This window comes from Meleagris gallopavo, chromosome 1 (assembly GCF_905368555.1).
Source record: "Meleagris gallopavo chromosome 1, MGAL_WU_HG_1.1, whole genome shotgun sequence".
Lineage (NCBI taxonomy): Eukaryota > Metazoa > Chordata > Aves > Galliformes > Phasianidae > Meleagris > Meleagris gallopavo.
In genome coordinates this window covers 169,592,554-169,615,805 of record NC_139404.1, presented here as the reverse complement: position 1 = coordinate 169,615,805, position 23,252 = coordinate 169,592,554, and the positions used below count along the sequence as shown (strand labels likewise).

Below are 23,252 nucleotides of genomic sequence, written 5' to 3'. Positions count from 1 at the left end.
TATAAACAGAATAGATCTCAAACCCTACCAAATATGCCAGCAACTTCCGCTAACAGACATTTTCATGTTTTTTGAGCAATTTAAAATTCCTGTGACAGGAATAATGAAGCAAATTCTGCCCAAAGGCACAGAGCCCTATTGCTGGGACTGACATGCTGTTTCATAGAAATCGTCAGTGATCATCGGATTCAATCTGTGCCCAGCTGCCCTATGAAAGACTTCTCATCAGACCAAAGAGCACTCAGGTGCCACACACCCTGGTTTGAAACTGCAACACACCCAGCATTAATTTATGAGTTTTCCTATCTGCAAAGCTGAGCTGCACTATGGGTGGAGTGTTCACACAGTATGTGCTGGCAGCCTTAGTGTGAAAATTAATTCTAAAGGCTGAATTTTTTTGTTCAGTTCTCTGTTTTTGGTTTTCTTGGTTAAAGTTTATCCCAGTTGTGCCTTAATTTTCATTGCTTGAAGGACACACAAAGCTTTGCATCAATGCGAATTGCAAATCAGCTAAATGAAAGTAGCAACGATAAACAGGCAATCTATTCAGAAGGTTTTTGAGAGCTAAAACGTCAGTGAAAGACACAGGTTTTCTCTACTAATTATTACAAATGATGTAACAGTTAAACATTATTTAACTGCAAAGATTGATTAAGAGTGAAGCATTTTGAAATGATATGTTGAGAAATAATTATAGAGAAGATCAAATTGTGAAATATTGAATACAAACTGTTACATTTTCCTTAATTTATTGCAAAGCCAAGAGGTATTACAACTGAAATGGAGGTAAAATTTTTTAATATTTTGAAACTTCTAATACACTTATTGGAACACTTCAGTTTAATTAGTGATATTAGAAAAGGAACAAGTTATTTGCTTTGAAATTGAAATTCAATTCAATTTCTTTTCTAATTTTTAATTAGTTTTAAAATAAATTACTTTCCTATATGTGACATATGGCTGACATTCAAATATAGCATACTGAAACAACATGACACTGATGACTTCAAAGAGTAACAGTAAGATGTGCAATGAGGGAGTTTCTACTACTTATGCTTTAATTATTTGGGAAAGCATGATAAATGATAAAGAAATTATGATATTTCTCTGTTCTAAATGTACAATCCTAGGTTGCACAGACTCTATGATAAGTCCAGAAATACAAATGCAAAAACTGCTTGTTTTCAGCTCTGTCTTAAGGTACTTTCTACTGTTTCTCTGCTAACAGAGACTCCCTCCCCTCAGGGGGACACAGTGTTGACCATCTTCCTATCAGCTCATTGTCGTATTCTGATATCCAGAATTAAAAAAAATTAAGTTGAAATTCTTCCTTGAATGAGAAATTATCTGTGTTATACAGATGACATCTAGGGCTTAACTCAAATGAAGTCAATGCCATGACAGGAGATGAAGTCCACTCTGTAACGTCTTAGTCCGAACACAAAAGATAAGATTGTCTTTCGTATGACCAATAGTGATTGCTGCCATTTTAATGAAGACTCATCTGTGGATGTGCTACATGGAAAAGAGAAGGGCAAGTAGAGCTGTTAGAGTTCTGGAGCCTTCCACTAAGGGCAATCTACAGGCCTGTGTTTCTTGCTGCATCATGAAAAATATCATGTCCTCCTCTTTCTTTCCTCCTCAACCCAGCCTGAATCCCAGTAACTGCATCTCCCCAGGCAGCTACAGCCCTTTCAGCTAATTTCACACTCAGAGCTTACAAGATATTGATGAGGTTATTTTGCTGCCTTTCGTTGAATTTAAGATCTCCAGACACCTTTAGGCATTTAGTATTGAGGAAAACAATTTAGCAGTAGCAGCAATAACACCAAAAGAAAATAGCAGTTACCTGAGCAGATCTGTTTCTCCAGGTTTAAATTAGCCAGTTCAACCACATTACATGTTATTACAAGAATAGATCAGTCACAGTAGATTAAATTTTCTGCACATATCATCTTGCACAAGGCAACAACTTAACTGCTATCAGTAAACTAAACAACACAGTCCAGTAGATCTCAAGGAATTTCAGGAAGAAGTTCAGAATTTAAAATTGAATATTAAAAATCTCAACTTGGAATAAAATTCCACCCCCTTGGCATTTCAAATGGAATGTAGTGTTATGAATCTTCACTGTGCCTGTACAAGGTCTGTAAGCATGCACTGAGAAAGTCCCATGGTGGGTTGGTGGATCTAGCATGCTGGTCCATCACCCAGTCTTCCCCATTTCAGGTAATTTTTTTACCTACATGCTTTTTACATCACTCCCTGAACACAGAATGCTAACAACCAAAAAAAAAAAAAAAAAAACGGAAACTACACAAAGATCTGGGTCAGACTGAATAATACATTCTAGAACTAAGCCACAAATTTATGTACTGGATTTCAAGAAAATTGTGCCATGTTTTCAAACTGTAAATGCCAGGTGATATAAGGTATCCAGAGGAGAATTTCTTCCTGCACATGCTAAGATCACTGTATGAAATAAATGTTTAATATAAATGAAAAGCCAATTGTATTTGAATGTAAAGGAATTAAAAGTAAAATCATCTAACTTTTACATCTCTAACAGTTTTTTTAATTGAATTTTTCACTTACAGATCACACTATTACACTGATTTTTTCCTCCTCCCTAAAACATTCATCTTTCTGTATTAAAAGTTTACCACGTAAGAAAATTTAACCCTGAGCTCCTGTTCAGGAATTACAAATACATTTTATTTCCAGAAGAATGCTGCACACCACTTTCACTTCCACTCAAAGGGACAAAAAGCCATAGATTTTGGAGCTCTAAATAAGAGAACACATATATGTAGCTCCACATTACAGAACTATATATATACTCAAATACAGTCACAGTTCTTGCAGTCAGTGAAAAGTCTGATCGTGCATATATCATGTACTTAAGAGAGGCTCTAAGGAAGAGGAACAAAAGACATCAGAATAGCTGTACAGTTACCTGGTGAGCAAAGCATTTTTCTAGAATTCAAGATACTGCTGGATGAGATTGGGTGAGTCACACTGCTCAATGACTCACAGCATTAGGATTATGAAACTGATTTACCATAGACAAGTGCTGCATGCAGAAGAGCTATTAATCTTATTCTTGTTAGAGGAAGAATGTCCAGTACTTCTCTTATTTAACTTAATGAACAAATTGCAAATCAACATGACTCAAAACTCAACATGAAGTCAACATTCGGAAGTTAGAATGAATTCAGGATGAGGTCATTGAACTTATTTGTATATGCATCCAAACTGTACACAGGCTTACTGGACAGTCTCAATACTGCTTTAATCAAATTTCCAAGAAATATTAAAGAGCTTTAGAAATAATATCTACTAAAATTCCTTTTAGACTCAAATAGAGAATGCTTGCACAGTGGGAGAAAAGTTACCTTCATCACAGCATAGCAGAAAGTTTCTAACAGTTTCTCTTTGCTCTCTAAGCCTTGTTTCAAAAGATTTTTATTCGGGTAGCAATTATTTTAAATATGTCATTTTTAAATATAATTTCACAATTTCTTAAATTTTCTTCATTTTTACTGTTTTTTATCTATTCATTTTCACTTAGCTATGATATCAACAGAAAACTCTTTTCTGTTTCTAAATTCTAAGTTTACTGGAGGAAAGAGAGTGGAATCATCCTAGCTGAGAGTATTTTAAGAATGATTTAGATAAACTTCTGTCTTTAGCAATCCTGAGAAAGTAGCACGTATGCTTTTTGTAAACTTACTTCTTCTGGTCATCTGGCATTGTCTCTGTTCCTTGACTAACCAAGCTTAGCTCATATAGTCAGGAATGTCTAAGAAGAACTAATTTAAAACACTTTCATGCAAAATTTTCATGGAAACTGACCTGAATTGTGTGATTTGAACAAATATTAGTGAGGAAAAATCCATCTAAATATACATATATATTTAGAATACATACATATATTTCTTTGAATCTTTGGATCAATACTGCAAGAAGAATACTGGAGACTGCTTGGTGACTCACCATTCCATAACGTTAATACTTAAACACAGGTAGATGCCCATACAATTGCAGATATTTAAATATGTCCTTGCTGCATTCCTTGTGATGCTTTCTCATTTTAGAGTGTAGTAGATTAGACTCATAACTGTTATCAAAATTTGAAATTTCTCTTCACCTATGAATGTTTGAGCTTATATGAGTCCACTTACGAATGAGAAGAAAAGGGAGAGGCACTCACTTTGTAAGATTTTTGTGGTTAACTGCTGAGATACTGTAGGCATGTATGAATATGCATGGTACTTGTACATGCCACAATACTTTCAGGTAACGAACCAGAAGTTTTAAAAAGCCATGTAGTCATTTTATCTTTGCTGTGCCCAGTACACAAAGCTTTTCAAAATTATAGAACATATAATGTTCAGAGATAGATGAAGTTATTGAAAGTTGAAACTCTCAATGCAGGAAAGTTAAGGTTTTTTAGTTGTTAAGAAAAGAAAGCTTTACACAAGTTAATCTCTTCTCTAAAATCACTTGGATATTATCAAATCCAAGGGCCAGTACTTTCTTTAATAAGTTATTTAGGAAATTTTTTGTTAGTGTTGCAGATGTGTACAGATACCTGCTATCAGTAGTGTGAACACTATAGATATGATTATCTTCCTGCAAAGTCTGAATATTAAAAATTTCTTCTCACCATATTCTACAGTGTTTTCTTTCCTGCAGAAATACTCCCACCTACATATTACACTGTTTATTATACTGTTCACTACTTTAAGTCTAGTGTAGTCTCTGGCTTGGAAGGGACTGCTGACAATAATTTGGATATATGTTCTCTCTTACTTCTTTTCCTACTGCACATCAAAAGTACTATGACGAAACCAAAGCATGACATTTCCTTTAGGTATTCTTTTCTTTTTACAGTCAGCTAAGTGAAATGTGCAGTTCAACTATACTCATCAACAATTTTATGTCCCTTTAAAAGTATGATCTTTTTTTTTTTTTCCCCCAAAGAAGGAGTTATTAGCTACCTACGCCTTGTAAATGCCTGATGATTAGAATGAAGTACAGCCTCATCTCCCTTAACACAAGCAGTCCATCTGCTTCCATTTCAGGAAGGATGACTTACTACCATGTTCTGCTATTGCTATGACTCCTGTTTTGTCCTGCCTTCTACCTCCTTTTTCTCTTCTAGTCACACAGTTAACATTTATGATAAGTATAAACAGAACTCATTTGGCAACTGCAACATCCAGATGCCTTGCCTGGGAATGTACTTCCAGTGTCTGCCTTTGGGGTTTGTTCCTTCATTAGTTCTGCTTCTAGCAATGCTGATGGAGCACAGAGGTCTATCTGAGCTGGCTTAAAAGACTTCTGTCTTCTCCTGCTTCTCTACTGTTCATTTATGAGTATCAGAATATCTTAATTTATCTTAATTCTCATATGCAAGACCCTAAAATGGAAATATGCATATTTTTATTTTATGTCAATGAATAAATTTAGTTGTAGTTGTAAAGTTAGTTGTAGTAATCATGTTCTTATGTGGGTGTGGGGTTTATAAATCTTAGTAAAGATAGCATGTTCTGTATGTGTTCATATGAGTGTCCAGCAATGTTCATCTTACATCTGTGCTTGTGTGTTCAAATGTGCTTTTTGGAAAATCAGCACAACTAACAACAATACATACATATATACATATAGTAACAATGCTATATGTGTCGCCATTCCATTTTTAACATATTTTTTCTTGAGTCAAATATGACTGACGCTTATCTGTGGTGTTCTGTAACCCTATGCAGATTTTTAGCAAAAGTTGGACTGAGTTATTGAAGTATGAGCCTTTTTCTTTCTGACAGAGTAATGCAAATGATTAATGTTCCAAGGCTTTGCATGGAGAGATGTTGACAGTCAGAATGATCTGTGTCAATAAGATCAAGATGCTGGATGCCACTGGAATCAAATGAATGGTTGAACCCCAGATCAAAACATCAAAAGCAGAATAAGCTTTGCCATGAGCCACTGAGAAAAAAATCCTGCAACACAGTTTCATTTTTTAGCTTATAAAACAATGACTTCATGTAATTTCTGAGCTTCAGGATTATTATATTAGTGCTTAGCCATATATGTGATGCATTTTATTGCTAATAATTAAAAGTGGATTACAAGACAGGATGGTGGAGGTTGACAGCGAAATATTTCCAAGGTTAGTGGTATTTCTCACAATTTGAAAATGGTTCAGGTATGGGCTTTCTGTGGGACTATGGCCTACTCAATTTTCCCTGCATTTTGACTGTAAACATATAATAACATACATAGACAACACCTTGCAGTGTTATGGAATTGACAACATTCTTTGAAAGGTGCACTGATGAAAACCAAAACTGCTCAAGCTCATGGCTGGGAGAATGACTATAAGTGATCTTGACAGTACTGTACTATCAATTCTAAATTTTTCGGGTAGACCTGAGATAAATGAGATTGAATGATGACTCCTTTCCCCTCAATGGACAAACTGAAAAACAAATGAGGAATATCTGTTCTGGTTAAGTTTTTGTTAAAGGATCTCTGATTTATTTTGCTTGGGTCTCTTGTAAAGAAGCACAAGTACTAAAATTTCACTTCAAGCCTGAAGAAAAAGGAGGATTGTAACTTTGTGATACATGTAATTAGACTGGAAAAGACAGAAAAGAACTTTGATTTCTGAATATCTCTGTGGGTAGTCTCCCTGCTCTTATTTTCAGTATTAAGTGACTCAGTAAATTCCTATTCTCTTAAATTCTACAGTTTCACACGTCTGACTGAGATGTGAGTTTAACAAACTCAAAATTAAAAGTTCAGCTGGGTGGATTACCATTAGAGCACAAAAACAGCAAAATCTCCAGTGAATAATGAAAATTCTGATACAGTTTGCATTAGTTCCATATGCTACAGTGAGTAATAAGCAAAATTTTAACAAATGTATGGGAATTAAAAGGACTGATTACTAGTATTAACAAGCATTTCTAGAAGATAATGATTCAGGTTTCATAAATCTGTTTGATCTTTATTTCAAATAGAAAAATAAAAGTTATACTCCCAGCATTGAAATAAACTTCCATAAGGTAAAAAAAAGCATATATTTTATAAATCTTCCTTTCTTGTCTAAGCTTAAATGACTCATGTCCAGTTGCATTCCCATGTGTCTCAGTTACCTCTGCCAAGTTGGCTTCAGGAAAAAAGAGAAAAAAAAAAGTATTCTGTTACTCTTGTTTTATAAAAAGGAGCAAGACAAAAAATTTCAGATCATGGTTCCCAAATGATAAGATGAATTTTCTCTAATTAATATATCTATTTTCTGGCAAACAGAATTTGCTTCTCTTTCTCATGCTACTGGAAAATGTATGCGTATCTTTAGTTTTAAAGTGACAGAAATAATTGAACATGCATTTTTAGTGTTCACATTTCATAAATAAGACAGTAGTACTGGAAAGCATTCAGAGAAGAACAACAGAATAATTAAACTTACAGAAGAATTTCCAAAAGTGGAAAGAGTAAGTGAGAAATCTTCAGTATGTAAAGACTGACATATGGAAAATACTTATGTTCCTCTAAAAGTAATGCCTCCTACTATAGAAGCTACAACTGATAAAGAGCACAATAACACTGTTTGATAGAGCAAATTCTCAACTACAAAACTCTTTTGCAGCATAATCCCACCATTAGCTATGCATTTTTACCTGTGATATACAAAAGGCTGCATGCTGCACTTGTAACAGTTTTCACAACTGTTGTCACCACTGCTGAAATGCTCTACTCACTGCCAAAATGCACCACGCACTGCCTCACTGTGTTCACATCCATTTGTTGGTCTCCATAAATGTTCAGCAAGTGTTAAATAATGTCAGTAGGTGCCATTTTTTTCTGCATGGAGTAATTCAATTCCACACCTTTGCATGATAGGCACTTCCATGTCAGACACCATTTTGTCAGACTGCCCCTCTGCTGCCATCTATCATATGGAAAATAAATAAAGAAATAAAATAATGGAATACTGGCAGGAACTTCTACTGCCATACCACCAATTTTTCTCTCCGCTGTTGTGGGCCAACATAATAAAATAGGAAGCATTACTTTTGGAGCAGCCCTTCAATAACATAGGTCCATGTAACTACGGGTTGTAAAAAGAGAACAGACATGGATCAACTGTTCACAGTTTTTACAGGTATGAGATCCAAGAGTAGTCAGATGAAGGCAAGGGATGCCAGCTTCATGGAAACAAGAGCTGATGAATCTTCACACATTGACTTGAATTCATCACTGAAGGATTCTGAAATGCTGAAAGGGTACGTGTATTACCCAGAAGACTGGATGAGTTCAGGAAATGATTACAAAACACACAGAAACCATATCTGTCAAAGCAAGACCCTAAACTGTGCTTGGAGTCCGGGAGAGTACTACAACAAATGATGGAATACACTTCCTCTCTTATGACACTCCTGCCTAGAATTTTACTGGCTTTTTGCCACTGTCAAACAAGCTACTAAACCTAAAAGGGCTTAGATGGAGGCAGTAAGGTTGTAACTGCATTAAAGTTAGTTGAAAAACTTCATTAACTTCAACACAAGTTATCTCCTTCATTGAAGGAAATCATTTATTATCTTTCAGGCTTTATTTCACCACAGCTTTTGAGTTCAAGGTGTTACTTCTTACAAGTAATTAGATTTATGTACTCTATGCCTGGCAAATCAACACTGCCTTTAAGAGAAGGTAACAGCAGTGTTTTTTCCAACACTTTAAAAGACACAAATTATCAAGAATGGCTGACAGTTGAAATAGGAGTCTTTCACTCTGAATTAACTTTATGTGAAAAAAAAAATGTTTCCTTTGGTCAGCTTCATCTATTTGTTCAAGTAGAGTACATTCATTTTTATAGATCTCTTACAACTTTTGGTAGAAGTCTTGGTATCTGTTGCTTCTTATTCAACAGATAGAGAATATTTTCAGAATTAAATATAATTAAGAATTTTCTGTCACCTAAATAAGCCATTCATTTTGTTCTTAAAAGCAGCCTGGACTGATACAGTTGAGCAATTACATGCACACTTATATGGCATGGTTTGGATAGTGGGGGGCTGTAGGGAGCCCTCTGTGAGCAGAGCCCAGCACTGTCCCATGTCAGATCAGAGCCACTCCAATGGGACCACCACTGCCAGAGCTGAGCCATGAGCAACACTGGATGTGCCTCTAGGAGAGGAGATGTTAGAGATGCAACAGCAGCTGGAAGAGAGAAATTTTCTCCTCCCAGTCTTCTGAGGACAGCATGCGGAGCTTAGCTGCCCATAAGTGTGAAACTGTCACACCACGATACCACATTGCTGGCTTATGGTGTCACTCCTATAAATACTATTTAAGGCACTAGTGATACGATAGTATTTTGTTTTCTTTTTCTTTCCCACACATTTTTAAGTGCATTCTGATGTATCCCTTGATTACTTTAATATGAAATATCCAAGATGATATACAGTAAAGTGTTCCATCCTCAAATGCCAACGCACTGCTAAGCCAACCAGTCCTACAATTCATGCCATTTTTCAATCATTACTGCTCCTAAACTTTGACAGGCTGTGAGACAACTTAGTTGTTTAAGTAAGATCACAGCTGAAGTCAATGGCAAAGCAAACTTTGACTTAGCTGGGTAGGTGATTACTCACAGCTTATGGAATAAGTCTTTGTAGGGCTGAGGTTATGGAAATGATAAATTAATTAAACAGAAATCCTAGATTCATTAAATGTGCCAGATGCTATAGGTCAGAAAGCTATTAAGACATACACACAGCTAAGTACAACAACAGTACAGCTACACTGCAAATACAGTTGAATAGCTCTGGTTACTGCATATCCTAAAAAACTACTATTTCTCAAATTACTGCTACCTATTTCAGTATCACCTACACCAGCAAATGATAGAGTGCTTTTCAGCTCGCTGTGATCTGGCCCTACTGTTACCACTCAATCTTTTAATCTTCTACTTCAGCAAACCATGACTTTTCCTACTCTTAAAACCTCTTCCAAATCACTTCAGCATTTGTCTGTTCCCTGGTGTGCTTCCTCCTATTCTGTGCGCTTTACTTAAACAGTCTCTTAATCTGTTGGAATTGAACAGCCGTTAACACTTCTTTTAAATTGGTCTTAATTACTATTCCTTTCCATTCTCATCTCTAATCCATTTTACACCTGTAATCCTGTAGCAACTGATTTCCAATTTTCTTTCTTTTTTAAATAAATTAAATGAGATATCTTCTTGTTTATAGCAGTGTAAAACACTTGGGGATGCTTTCATTTATTTGTTTTACTTTAGCTGTGTTTCTGACAAATGCTGAAACCCAGAAAGTCAACAGAGAGAGACAAGAGTTAAGGATGACAACTGTCATTCTTTTTTGCAAAGTTAACCCCCTGATAAGAAACAGATTCATTGTCAGCACTCTAGAGGTACAAAACTAAGATTACTTAAGGTCTTTTATTCACTAAGCTGTTTTCAGAGTTTGTTTCAGCCTCTAGTATATTTGAAGATGATTTTCCCTTGAAGAAGTCTATTCAGTCTCTTTGCACTGGCATTCAAGGTATATTTAAACAGCTCAAAGATGAATCCCAGTGCCCTCAATGTCTATCTGTGTTCCAACACTAAGACAGAGCTCATGTTTTTTGTTCAATAGGGCACAGTACACTAAATATAATGACTAAAAATTGAATATGTGATTAACAACAATAATCATACATTGTTGTTGGTAGAATCTTCAAGCAGAGAAAACATACTCTGAAAACATATCTCTGCAAATGTGCTATGCAATCAATGAAGAAAAGGGCCTTCTTTATGATCCTGAGCAAAGTAAGTCTGTGTTTCATCTATGTTATTAGCTGATGCTAACTTCACTTGAACTAGCAATTCTGTTTAGCATACGGGTTTTGGCTATCACCTCTGTTTCTAAAATGGCAACCCAAGCCAAATCCTTGTATTTTATCCATTTTGTTTTGGTATTAGCACTAACACTTAGATGATACACACCAGCTACTCTAAAATTCCCTTTTTCACTGAAAATGTATCCTCATCCTCTGTTCTCATTACAGTTCTAACATTTAAGGACAGGAGATCAGAAAACAGCGTCAGCCCTCAGGCATCTGCCATGGCAATGCCCTTGTGAAGCAGCAGCAGGATCCTGAAAGGTCAACTACCTTTTCCTTTATTATTATGCACACTGTGGTCTCCAAACTTGGAAGCAGCTCTCTGAAGAAGTTTTGAAGCTGCATAGCATGAGGGTCTCCTGCCTCCTTTCTCTGAGAGCTTCCCTGTGAAGTTTATTTAAGGATCAAATGGTTAAAAAACATTGTTCTTAGGCTTATGTGAACAAGATTAATAGATTGCTGTGTTTTTAAATGGTGTAAGTTATTATTTCTACATAAAAGACTAGAAAAAAAAATCTTTCTGGATAATAAACAACATTAATAATACTGGTTCTATCCTAGTTAAGATATGTTTGCTACCAGATTTAAGAAAAACATTCCCTAGTAGGAGCTGCAACTGTTAGCACAGTGTCAGGGCTGTCAGCTTCATGCCCAGACGTTGCTGGCTGTTAAAGAAGACTGTCTCCTGGGACTTTCTAAACTTGTAAAGAAAGGAAGTGCCTCTGGACTGCTATTAATTTTTCATAACCTGGTAGGTTGCCAAAATAGTCAAATTTACAGTCCTTGATTGCTTGTAGTGGCAAATAAGCTATAGTTGGCCAAGAATTAGACTTAAATACCATTTAAATCATATAAACAAGTGCAGTGAGAGTTAAATACTCCTGGCCAACTAGATATAGTCAACTATCTGTGTATGCACATGTGAAATAGAGAGATGCTTTAATGGGCTGTATTCCTGGCATCAGGATAGATCTTTTTCTCTCACAGGAGCAAAAATTAACTTTTAACGTGTGCCAGTAAAAGGAATGTACATAGTGCCCACAAATATGTACATATATGTAGAATTACATATGTGTTCTTCTGTTATTTGTGTATATATAGATATGTTTGTATAATGTACATACACAAAAATATAAATATCTATAAGTATATTTGAACACAGAATACAATTTGATCTGTAAATCATTTTCTTCAAAATATTCAAACTACAAACATATCTGCTTGCATTTCTTATAAAACGTGCTAGTGGAATCCCCGTGTTAGAAATTAACTCTACCACAGTGTTTTGAACTCAGGACAGTTGTTGGGACGCCAGAAGACATTAAAAAAATTGGAGAAACTGAACAAATGTCTTGATGCTTCCTACAGAGCAACAGCCGGTAGACACAAATAGATAAAACAGTAAAGTAAAATCGTGTTTCCATATGATTAATGAAATATGTCATTTACTGGAAGTATGAACAACAGCTTGAATGTATTGAATACTGAAGAGTACAGTAGGGTTTTTCTTAGAGGAGAGACTTCTGAGACTAACTTGTTGCTTTGATGTGCCGTCATCTTGAACTGGCAATTAGTTTTCTAATAATGCTGTCAAAAACTGTTTCGAATGGTTCCTGGAGGTTCTATAAATTCTTAAAAAAGAAGGTTGGTTTAAAAATTGCAGGTGTGGTTTGTTTAGTTTGCCTTCTTAAAATTTATTTCCCAACAGCAGAGAGTAGCAAGCATTCTTTCTATCAGATACGGTGAGATTTTAGTCCTTGTTAACTGCATCGGTATGCTTGAAGAAAACAATCACTACTTCCCTCCATGAAAAGATTCAATGTGAATTGCAAAGGAAAATAAATATTTAGATAAAGAATGATTTGAGAGAATGGTTGAGCACTCTCCTCAAGTTGTGGGGGCTGCAGCCATGAATGGTAACAATGATGGCAAACAAATGCGTGTTTTAGGCCTACATATTTTTCTAAAGAGCCCAACATCAACAAGATTTTGGAGTAGGTTCTCAGCAACTTGTAATTGCATTAGCTGCATTGGAATGGAGAATGAGTCCCAATTTATTTTTTATAAACCTCTAAATTATTGAGAAGAAACAAGAAGCTGCCGGAGCATTATAATTCTCTTGGAATCAAGGGGGCAAATTTTTGAAACAACATCTTCTGTCTGAGACAACACATCTATGATTAATGAGAAGGCACAATTGTTTCATTTTGTATTTTGCAAAATTTCACGTTAGGGCGTTAGAATTTCAAAGGACTTCGACCATTATCATCATTAACATCTTTGGCTATAAAATGGGCTTGTTAAATCATAGCTACTTGTACAAAAAAAAGTATTAAAAGTTTTCTCAGACATTTGTGATAAAATCATGAGAAAAACATCAAATAGCGAGTTGTGTCTCTGTTAACCAAAGTAATGCTTCAAAGTACACTGCCAGCATGCAGATTATCAACATCTTCAGTATAATTACATTACATGTTAAATGCCTTAATGGCATTTAATGGATTCAATGTCATGAATTACTGTAGTATTCATATTTGCCATGTCATCAGATGAAAAATATTCACCAGAACTTTCAAATTATATCCTTTTAGCCTGGATTCAGGCAAATATATCGAGGAAAGGCATGAAGTTTAACAAGAAGCACCCTATGAAGCAATGCTGACAGTGGAACATACAGTAGACAGACTTCTTTATTTTTAAACACTTTGCATTTATTTTTTCAAAATGAAGCCCATTATGTGCTGACCACAAAGCTTAGCCTTTTTGAGCTGTTGATTGTTTCAGGTAATTTTTTATTGCAGGCTTTAAGAAAACCGTTAAAGGAAAGTGTTAAAATAACCATAAAGAATCAATTAGTCAAGATAACACTGGAGGAAAATAACTAAAATGTTGTTTTGTCCCAGTATAATTGTTATATCTACATTTCCAGAAGGAAAGCAAGCCCAAAAAGATGTCTATTATGTTACTGACAATGGGAATATCACGGAAGATATGAGCATGAGCTGCTCTATTTGAATGTGTTAATGTCTCTCAGTAGTCTTCATTGTCCTTTTTTTCATGTGACTACTTTGAAACGAGAACTGATCTTTCCATTTTTGTTTTGTAGTTTTAGTTCAGGACTAAGTACATATACTTACCTATACCATAGGTTTTCAACAAGTGACATCAGTGCCTTGGGTTAGCTTCTTGGTTGGTTTTAAAAAATTAATACAGCATATTCTTTGTATTATTATTATGAAGCCTTATCAATCATTATGTGCAACTAGGAAGTACTCTGATCAAGAATATTTTAAGAATAAAGATGAGATTAGTATCTGCAGTCCTAAGAATCCAGAAAAGACATACAAGGTCAGTTTGTCATCCTAATCCTCCTTTATTACTAACAGGAAGAAATGCACGTCCTGCACAGAACAATTAATCTCCTTCAAGACAGGTCACATGAATCACCTTAAAAAGTTACTAGGCTCCTTCTACAGGCTATAAAGTCTAGCGTGCTTAGCATTAAAGTGTCTAAATAAATCCAAAGAGAAGAAGTTAATGGCTCTTGAAAAGCAATTCTATAGCTAAGATTCATAAGGCAAAGTAGGGAACTATTCTGCAGACAGCTTGGTTTGCATAGAACCATAGAACCATTAAGGTTAAAAAAGATCACTGAGATCATCCAGTACAACCACAAGCCCATCACCACTGCACCCATTAACCACATCTCTTGAGTGCCACATCTCCACAGATCTACTAGATAGTAGATCTACAGGGAAAGGGTATGATTTGAAGGTGGTAGCAGTGGGTTTTGCAGGCACATACGTACTATAAAACAAAATAAATTTGAAAAATAAACTCACCATACCAGCACAAACAGGTTCAAGAGATTTACTGCACGTCTAATCACTTCAAGTGATTACCATCAAAAAAGAAAGACAAACATCTCTCCCAGTCCAAAATCAGATGCTGAGGGTATATGCAAAACACAAATGGGATATTTTAGTTGTTTTCCAGTGGAAGATAAGCAGGGTGTATGCAGCAGGCAGTGCTGAAACATAGCAGGAGGATTTATTTTGAAGTGTTTTGCTAATAACAAGCATTTCCACATGAACAGAGATTAAAACAATGATGTCATTGCTGACAGACAATTTTCATTGTAATTATGTATCCAGTACACCAAGAGGCACTGTAGAAATAGCAATGCTGAGAGTGTTTGAGAAGAATCTGTCCTTGCTTTGCTTTGCTCCACAGAAGCAGGATGTGTTCTCCACGAGAGAGACATCTTGCACTAGCAGGAGGTAGGCTGTGAGCACCCAGAACTGTGTGTTCTTTTAAAATGGTCCAGTTGACACTCCTGTTTTCCTTGGCACAGCCACAAGGTTTTTTTCAGCTACCCAACCCAAGAAATTCTTTAAAATTCTGGGAACACACAACATGATATTTGAAATAATTTAACATGGTGTAGTGATACTGTTATTGTTATGATCTCTGCGTCCATACTATGAAGGTCAGTAGGACCTTCAGATACTTCAGAAGGAAGAAGACACCTATTTTCTGGCCACTCTGAATGTGCATTTTATTTTCTTTTGACACCACTGGGATAAAATTAATCTCATCTACATTTAGATGTGTGAAACCCAACATCAGCAACAATAAACACCTGCAGAGAGCAATTCCGCCTACTCTACACGTATATGAATTGCATAGTTTAGCTTGTCCACTGGAACTTTATCTACATCTCCAGATAGTACATGCAGAGTATAGGTGCTTGGTTTGCAGCTGGCAACCAAATCTGTGTTGTCTAGCTGAAAAGAATCTGACCTTTTGTGCAAAAATCCCTTTTTAGACCTATTCAGGATTTGTCAGTAGAGACATTTTTGACATGGATCATTATATACAACTTTATCAGGGGAAGACTTAAATCAGGCACAATATGACCTTGTATCTTCTGCTATATCCCTATCATCTGTTCCTACATGCAGAAAGTAAATGATCTGTTCTGCTTTTTAAAATGGAAAAACTAAAATTAAAGCATTTTATTATTTTATATAAGTGTAATGTTTAAATTCAGAAAACAATGAAAGTTTCCTTGGGAATAAATTTGGTGCTGCTCTTTCTTCTTCATCTAGTACATTTAGTTCTGACACCGCACTGCTAGTCTGCTGAAGGCAATCTGTATGCTACAGAATACTACAGATTTAATCTTCAAAAAAGTATCCTCTAGTATTCTTCTCCAGATTTATGGCTACACAGAAGGAACAAAGGCAAAAGCCTGTCCATTAATCTAATGAACTGAGGGCTGCATTGATTTTTCTAGGACTGCTAACTTCCTGTGATTTAAGTAGGTATCTTGATTAAATGATGGTTAAAGTAAGCAAATTGAATTCCCACTTGATGCATCGCAGAATCTACCATAGGAAGGTCCTTACTGGCAGAATGCCTGCTTCTTGTAAGGAGAGCCCAGGCTCTCAGGCAAGCTTCCCACTACTATACATTATGGATTAGATTCAGAATTGTGTTGATGCTCCTCTCATGCTTTAGGGCATGGGTTAGTAATCACCCCTGGTAGTTGGCCATCACAAAGAGCATCATCAGCTCTCTGACAGCTGCTGCCTCTCTGTGATGGACATCCAAATCAAAAAGAAACAAATGTTTTAGGTAAGCACTGACAGTTAGCATATGACAGTGGTTAGAAGAATCCTTCTCTAAGTAAACTGGGTTGCAGAGGGGGTAGCTGGCAACTTCCCAGAAGCATACATCCAACAGTTGTGAGTTCATGCTCTATGGGAGTTGTTTCAAAAGTAGCACAGAAGTTTGGTGCAAGTGCACGTGTATGTGTGTGCAAGTATTTTTAATCTGTGTTTTAGTATTTTTAATCTGGTTTTAGTTTTTTGAATCTTCATGCCCTACTACCACAGCTCAGCTGGGATTCAACAAACACATCTTAAGAAGGCAGGCTCCTTGCCTCAGGTCCTGCTACACAACAACTAAAGAAAAATGGCACTTGTGGAGGATGATTGTTCCATTCCAAAGGAGAAGATGAAGTAGAGAGATTGGTCACTCTTAGCTTCTGCTTCTCTTTCTCCAGGAGAAGAAAAGAGAGACTACAGGGTCAGTTCAACAGCCAACACAGAGGTATTCCATGTCAGTTTGGACACTAGTTGCTATATGATACATGACCTATAGGAGACCCTGTGTCCTAGAGTGAGAGGCAGTTTGCAGCCACAGAATGTACCTTAAGTCAACTAAAAAGACAGGATACAGTTCTGCATGGCCAACTGAACTGTACCTCACATGGCCAGCTGGCAAAAGGACAGGAGGAGCAAGAGCCCATGGCATCTGCTTTTCCGTTCTCATTTTAGGCATGAAATACAGCAAGAAGAGTGTATTTCTGGTTCTTAACACTGCTTAAAAAAAAAAGTAGAAAATGGAAATAACTTGTGTATCAGGAAAATACTCATGAAGAACAAATGTGCTGAGATCACAGGGCTTGGCTACTTCATTGACAACCCATTCACAAGAGGTGGGATTGGGGTCTCTGCCTTCTTGCGGAGGGCTCCTGCTCCTCAGAAGCTTTTCATAGTATTTGGAAAAGTACCCCTGAAATAACCCATACTGTATATTTTGGAAAATTCCAGGGGAAAATCTCTTTCTCCATTTACTATTCCTCTCTCTATTCATTACATAATATACCAGATAATATTACTACCATCATACTCAAATGGTTCCCCTGACACACACGTGTGTGAGAGAAGCTCTTGAGGTGGTTTATCCAGCACAGGCTCAATGACCAAGCAGAAGTTGTTCTAGACTGCAGTGGGTAAGTCTGACTGGTTCAAAATCTCTATGATACATTAAATTCACCCAAACTGAAGGAGTTCTTCTGTCCTCCCTCAGCCCATGATTGCTGAAAAATAGTTTAGCTGCAAAAAATGATAATTGTAATCCAAAGTTCTTTTCAGCTCTTGTCTCACACCCATCACTACCTAAATTAGAAACAAATGATTGAGAGAAGTGGAAGAGTTATTTTATGAATTCAAACTGATACATAAGTTTGATAAGGTAGAACAGAAGAAGAAGAGAGAAAGAAAGTAGAAAGAAAGAAAGAAAAAAAAAAAAAAGAAAAAAACAGCCCTGAGAAAAAATGAGAATGATTTATTTTAACATGGATGTTGCTTTCTTTTTCCTGTGCAGCACATTAAAATCCATTAATTCCTTTGTCAACTTCACTGTGCAAAGCAATTACCTCTTATTCCAACTGTTTTTCAGATTCTGTTTGACAGAGAGCTAATGCACCTAGGAGTGACATTTGCATAAAAATCTGTTACAAAAGAAAAAAAAAAAAAGGATTCAGTTGGGTTTCACTGTATAAACCATAGTAATTAATATGTATTTAACCTGTTGAAATAGTTTTCCAGCAACAAATGTCAATGGACCTGAGGATTCCGGCATCTCTGTTGCTGGTGTTAGTGTAATGCTGTGCTTAGAGTAAGGGCCAGGCTCTGCCTTTCACCTTCCAGGATAGAAGCAGGCCTTCTACAGCAGGTAGTTTCTGGAGTCTTGTTTGATGACACAAAATACAGTGATGTAAAACTGATTTATCAACAAAGCTTCATCTCCAACTTGCTTTCAGGAAATAACAATATTATGCTTAGTAAAGTCACCAGACTATAACCCAGCACACCTGAAATCTGATCCTGATCTGACACTCGTGAAGCCATGGAATGTCTCAATAGAGCAGTGCTTTCTAAATTTTTGCCTGCTTTTTCTTGAGATAGGTTATAATGATCCTTTCTCCCCACTTCTATGCTGTCTTTCTATAAGACAAGTCATGCTGACTCAATCTTTATTTTCAGAAGGAATTCAGTCCTTTTCAGCACTGATTACCAGAATCACCAATGTAGCAGAGCAGACAGAGATGCTACAAGAGATTTTCCCTGTTGATTTTAACTCCTCACCACAATGAATCATGCTCCTGAAAAAAAAACTTGGCAGATTAAACAGTGTACTGGCAGGGAGACAGGTCTCAGGTGTTGGGGGGAGCAGTCACGCTCCTTTCCGTTTGTCACCTAAGGCAATATACACACATAGATAGTGCTGAGAGCTGATTCCTTGATAGATTGCTCTACGTGAGTCCTCTGATATAAACTTGATGGGCTGTCCACACTATAGAAATGCAAACCCACTTCAATCAAAGCAGAGCCATTTTGCTCAGGACATGATATTTGCACCAAAAATACTGAAAAAGAGGCAGAATCATACCGGATCTGGAATGACCTCAGCTGACTTAATACTGACTATCAGTACTTGGCTCTATATAGGAAAGATAAGGAGAAATGGAATTTCTTTCTGAAGCTATTTTAAGTGCAATGACTACTAAATATAGTGTCAGAATAAGTGGCTGAAGTTAAATTTAAAAACAGACATGTTTATGTTTTGCTGTTTCCAAATACAGTCTCATGTGTTCCAAAGTCTGAACAACAGAAAAAAAGAAAGAGCAAAAACTATAGTAAAAAGCCCCATCGTTTTGCAAGGTAAGTGAGGTTTTTCAGTACCTTCAGAAGGTAAGGCAAAAGGAAAAACAAGTGTCACGAGACTTTCACCCATTTTGATATTAAAGGACTCTTCCTGAGCCTTGTCTGTGAGCTAGCGTACTGTCAGGTCCCCTCTAAGTCTGTCATTAGCTATTCCAAGACAGCTGTAAAGCAGTCCAGTGCATCTGACTTCTCTATATGTAGAATTCCTGCTCATGTCAATATAGTAAAATTAAAGAAATTGTACATATTTCCACAGACAACCTTTCTAACCTATCAGAGTCTCAGCTTCAGTAGAAGGAACACAAAGAGTGATACATGCATTCTATGTCACTGCAGTATGATCAAACTTAACATTTCAAGTAGATTGTGCTCAAAGATACTCTAAGGCCAGCATCTAATTTAGTGTGTGGAGCAAAAATTATTTCCCATTCTGTGTTTTCTGCACGCTGTAGAAATTCCATGCATGTATGAATTCTTGTACAAAGAAGTGTTTCTCAAGCAAAAGCAAGGAGCAATCTCTATTTTACAGAATCACATAATTGTAGGGCTTGGAAGGGATCAAGTCCAACTCCCTGCTTTTCACTCTTTGTTTTTGAGTAATGTTTTTGAGAAAATAGCAGAAAGGCAGAGCCTGGAAAGTGGTCTTATTTACTTCCACCTAAAAGGTGTGTCAGAATTGGAAGAGCCATCTCACTTCGGGGGCACGCTTCAATAAATGTAATTTTGGTTACCATGCTAACAAGAAACCACTCAACTGAGTGCAGTAAAACAAAAGTGCAGAAATGACATTTCCTTGTGGAAAGAAGGAAATATATTCAATTAACAGATTGCAGGTTTTACCAACCGCAGCGAATTTCACAGTTCTTCCCTTTTGCAGAGTGCAATCTGCTGTCGGCACGTAAGGCTCCTGAGCATCAACTGCTTCATCCCAGCAGGACCTCAGCCTCTGCCCTATCTCCTGAGGGCCAGCACCTCCCGATGCCGACCGGGTGAACCCCACCACCCGCTCTGAGCGACCTTTCACCGCGCAGCTCCCGCATCAGCCTCGCATTTCCCATCCTCCCGGAGCTCTCCGTCAGGACCCCGACCCTTCCCAACGGATCGCAGCGCGTCCCCTCGGGGTCCGGGACGCCCGCCGCGGCCGTGCGGTGGGTGCGGGTGCGGAGCGCTGTGCCCCAGCGCGATCCCACCCCCGGCCGCCGCTGTCCCGCAGGTGTCACGCTTCGGGGATTGCTGATGTGAGGGGAAAAAGCCCACGTTCTGTTCGGACACGTGAAGGAGAAATGTCTTAATTCTCGGGTTGGGAACAAAGGGGTGAGCAACGTCGCCCCGTGCCCGTGTAAGCGCAGAAGTGACACGGAGACTTTTTGTTGTAGAGGGTCAAGAAAGGAACAAAAGATTTAGAAGGAAAATACAGCAAAGTTATGGGGAACTTACTTGGTTTAGGTGCGTGCGTTGGCAGCCGGCATCTTCCTTCCGAAGTTCCTGCGGTTCACATTTTCTCCGGGAAGCGCCCTTTTTGTAAGTTAAATCCCTCTGAGAAATGTTCGTTTTGTTTCGCTCCCTCTCAGCCACTTTTCCTCATTTTTACTTTATTTTCCCCATATCTGCCCCCGGCGCAGACGCTCGGACGCTAGCCCACCGGTTAGAGGCTCTCCATCACTTCCAGCCCAGGGGACCGCGCCTGCCGCCGGGCTTCGGAGCAACAGATGCGGACCACGACCTTCCCCGGCTGCTCAGTGCGGCTTCTCCTCCTTCCTTGGGAGAGCCTCATGCTGCCCGTCCAAAGTAACGGCTCCTTCCGACGCGGCGCTTCTCCCCGGAGCGCAGCGCTGCGAGGCGGGACAAGGACACGGAGATAAAGGGGAAAAACACCACGGACACTAGCACCGGCTCGTGCCGCCCGCGGCGATGCGCTCCCCGCGAGCCCGGCGGCGGCTTTGCCTCCGCGTCCCCTCCCGCCGCCGCCCCCGCCGCGCTCCCCGCGCCCTTCGCCGCCGCACTGCAGCGCCCCCCTGCGGGCGCACCGCACACTGCGGCCCCTCCGAGTGCCCCGGGGATGGAGGGAGGCACAGCGCCCACCGAGCGACGGAGGTGTGCGGGTGGGGACAGCTGAAGCGCCGAGCGATCGCGGAAGAGGAGACAGTAGCTTCGGAGAAAGTTCGCTGCCGTGCCTCTTGGAAAGCCCCGAAAAGCCAGTAAATAAGTAAATAAATGAAAGAAATCTATGTATTTATTATTGTTTATATATTTGAGCCCCTTTTAAGGGCCTGGACCCGCTGCTGACGCAGAGGAAGGCACGCACCTGCAGCTCACCTCGTGCAGAGGCCGCGGGGTCTCGACTCTGGCAGTGCCCGCAGCGACCACGCCGGGGACTGTCACCGCCCACCCTTCCCCCAGCCCCGTGCTCTGGGTGCACCTGGTGCCCGGTGACGGGCTGCGGATCAGCGGGGGATGCAGGAAGGGGGAGGAGAGCAGAGGGATGAGACGGGGCGAGACTGTCCAAGGAGGAGGGATGTACGAAATGCAAAACGCACGAGTACCCCTCGTGCTGAGCTTTGCCCGTATCTCTAGCGAGACTTTAGAGCGCCGAAGCGTGAAACGCCGCTTTGTGCAGAGCCTAAGTGTGGTCATGCCATTACAGTAAATGAGAAGAAGCTGCCAGGCGCAGTTCGATGGCAGCATACAGCCCCAGACCTCCACGGGCAGCACAGAAAAAGAAGCATTAAGTGCAGCGGGGGCTGAGCAGTGGAAATGCCAGGTTCATTCTACTCTGGGATTTTCACGGTTGCAGCTCCTGCATCACTGCGTGTGCTGCTGCAGTACAGATTTGAGGCGTGCCCCTAATGAGCTGCTTTTAAGATCTCGGCAGAACTCAGCCCTTTAGGGAGCAACTCAGAAAGCAGTGCGGTGCTGTGAGCAGTACAGCACAGGTAACGGGGCTCTGCCCATCTCAGCCACCGAGGTGATAATCGTACTCCTGAGATCAGCTCTTTCTAGCTTGGGTACGGATCAAATGCCAAAGGCGGCTACGCTGGGAAATGATCACTCATTCAGTATACACATGTGGATTGCAGCAAATGTAGGTAAAGGGACGGCTCCAAAAGTAATGCCTCCTATGTTGTTTTGTCGGCCTATGACGTCAGAAGCAGTAGAGGTTGAACCTTCCCACCAATTTCCCATTACATTTTGTTTCTGGGTGACAGATGGCAGCAGAGGGGCAGTCTGATACAGTGGTGTCTGACATGGAAGTATGTTTGAAGCAAAAGGTGTGGAACTGAATTCCTCCATCTGGAAAAAATGGCATCCACTGACGTTCATTGATGCTCGCTGAACATTTCTGGAGACCAAACAGTGGATGTGAGCGCAGTGAAAGTTGAACTATGGAGACACCATTTTCCCAGCAATGACACCATCAGCAGCTGGGAAACAGTGGGTCACCGCTGCTGGTACTGATTTTTTACAAGCATAGCATGCAGGTTCTTGTTCATTGCTCCTGAAATGCAGAGCTCATTATGGTGACTGTGTTGAAAAACAGTGCTCTGCAACTGAGAATTTGTTCTACCTATTAGTGTTAGTGTGCACTTTGTACCTGTCATAGTTTCCATGGAAATGAAAGCATTACCTTTGGAACAGCCTACCTATATGCACACACATACCCCCACTTACACACAAAAATGGAGTGGGAGAATTAGGTAGATAGATATACCCTGTAGAGGAAAAGACAGCCTGCAGTGAAGTGTAGAAAAGGCTGGACCATTGGATTGCATTGGTGATGCTAGTAAGACCTCATCTACATAGCACCGGAGTATCTGTACACCT

General features: G+C 38.9%; 1 protein-coding gene across 4 annotated transcripts in view; it reads right to left on the bottom strand.

Moving 5' to 3' along the window:
- The window catches only part of TRPC4 (transient receptor potential cation channel subfamily C member 4), a 146,258-nt gene extending 124,811 nt beyond the window's left edge, over nt 1-21,447 (bottom strand). For all 4 annotated transcript variants that reach the window (XM_085215968.1, XM_085215970.1, XM_085215969.1 and 1 more), the window contains exon 1: nt 20,868-21,447. The gene's annotated coding sequence lies outside the window, so the exon portion shown is untranslated. The remainder of the gene's footprint in view (nt 1-20,867) is intronic.
- Between the last annotated feature and the right edge of the window lie 1,805 nt (nt 21,448-23,252).